Source organism: Neopelma chrysocephalum, unplaced genomic scaffold, assembly GCF_003984885.1.
Source record: "Neopelma chrysocephalum unplaced genomic scaffold, ASM398488v2 Primary Assembly neopelma1_225, whole genome shotgun sequence".
Taxonomy (NCBI): Eukaryota; Metazoa; Chordata; class Aves; order Passeriformes; family Pipridae; genus Neopelma; species Neopelma chrysocephalum.
In genome coordinates, this window is record NW_020897887.1 from 142,184 (window position 1) to 144,224 (window position 2,041).

A 2,041-nucleotide genomic window follows, 5' to 3' on the forward strand; every position below is an offset into this window, starting at 1 on the left:
AAACCCCTCACACCCAAAATCCAGTGGGATTTGAGCTCCCAAACCCCCCCAGTCCCAAAATCCAGTGGGATTTGAGCTTCCAACCCCCTCAGTCTCAAAATCCGGTGGGATTTGAGCTCCCAAACTCCCCCAGATCCAAAATCCAGTGGAATTTGAGCTCCCAAACCCTCCAGACCCCAAATCCAGTGGGATTTAAGCTCCCAGTTGAGGGGCTGGAACGTGTCCAGAGGGACTGGAGCAGCAGGAGAAGGATCTGAAGAAGTCCTGAGGGAGCTGGGGGGGGCTCATCCCGGAGCAAAGGAGGCTCAGGGGGCACCTTCTGCCTCTGGAATTCCCTGGGAGGAGGTTGGAGCTGGGGGGGGGGTTGAGCTCTGCTCCCAGGGAAAAGCAGGACAAGAGGGAATGGCCTCAAGGGGAAGGTCAGGTTGGAAATCAGGAGGAATTTCCTCCTGGAAAGGGTTGTTAAGGATTGGAATGTTCTCCAGGGAGGTTTGGAGTCCCCAATCCCTGGAGGTGGGGACGGGGCACAGGCTGGGCTGGATGATCCCAGAGGGCTTTTCCAGCCTCAGGGATCCCAGGATTCCGGGATCACTGCCCCGAGCAGCCCTTTTTCCATGGAGAAAGCCCCTGGGAGAGGAGGCCAAAGGGAGCAAAGCGTGAGGGGGAGCAGGGACAGACCCGGGCAGGTGGAAATGGCCCAAAATCAGAGACAATTCCAGGCAATTTCCTTCATTTTTTACCGTGTTTTTTGCCCTGCTATTGGAAAGGAGGAGAAGAGCAGCTGCCCTGCAGTTCCCACTCAACTCCTGAATCCCCTTTGCAACGTTTCCTTGGGGATTATTGGGGAAAAACGCTTGGAATCTGCTCTGAATTCCATCGCGGCCTCCCCGGCAGGAAACGCAGGCCCGGCTTTGCAGCTTCCTCCTCAGAACGCAGATTAAAGCAGACTGAGCTTAGTTTAGGCCTCACTTTAGACCTAAAGATAAAGATAAAGACACTCTTCCTTCCAAAACAGAAAAGGAAAAAAGCTCTCCCTGTGTGTTTTCCTGCCAGAGGATGAATTTTTCCATGGCTGATCTTCCACCTGCTTTAACTTTGTGAGGCCGAGGCCTTTAACTTTGTGAGGCCGAGGCCTTTGCTTCCCATGAGCTTTATATCAAACTCGTTGCAGCTGGATTTAAAAAACAAAAAAAATCGTGAAAAATGAGCCTTCCAGCTCCAAAGCTCATGTGAAATGAGGGGGGAAAAAGAAAAAAAAAGCCCTCAGTGCCTGGTATCTCGATTGTAATGCCCAGCAAGTGTCTGCATGAAGGAAGGCTTTGTTTTAAACTTCCCTCTTTTTCCAGGGCCTCCCACTGCTCAGGGGTTTTCCACCTTGCAAATTCTTTATTTATAATTTATTCAGTGTTTAATTGGTGATTTGGGAGCTTTGCTGGGCTGTTTTCCCCGAGGGATGCACAGGAGGGAGGGTGGGAGGGGGAGAAGGGGAGGGTTGGGGGGTGACCTGCAAAAAAATTCCCGAGGGCCTGGAGTGTCAGGAAAAGGGGGAATTGAGATAATGGAGCTCCTTAATTTAGGGCTTCACTGAATTTTAGAGCCCTGTTGGAAAAAATGCTCCTTTGGAGGACCCCAGGATTCCAGGCAGCTCCGAGCCCTCATGGGGTGCAAATAATGGGTCATAATTAAAAAAATCCAGATAATTCAGCTGCTTAATTTAGGAATTGGCTACCGAATTTTAGAGCCCTGTTGGAAAAATATAAAAACTAAGATAATTTAGCTTCTTACTTTGGGACTTCACTGAATTTTGGAACCTTGCTGGAAAAAATTATGCTTTCCAGGACCCCAAGATTTCAGGCAGCCAGGCTGCTCTGAACCCCCTGTATGGGTTATAATTAAAAAACTAAGATAATTTAGCTCCTTACTTCAGGATTTTACTGAATTTTAGAGGCCTTTTTGGAAAAATTTAAAAACTAAGGTAATTTAGCTCCTTACTTTAGGGCTTCACTGAATTTTAGAGGCCTGTTGGAAAAAATGCTCCTTT

The 2,041-nt window shown here is 48.8% G+C and overlaps 1 protein-coding gene across 4 annotated transcripts in view; it reads left to right on the forward strand.

Annotated features, from left to right (window-relative positions):
* SYT11 (synaptotagmin 11) overlaps positions 1 to 2,041 on the forward strand; it is an 11,697-nt gene that overhangs the window by 8,351 nt on the left and 1,305 nt on the right. The gene's annotated exons all lie outside the window — the stretch shown is intronic.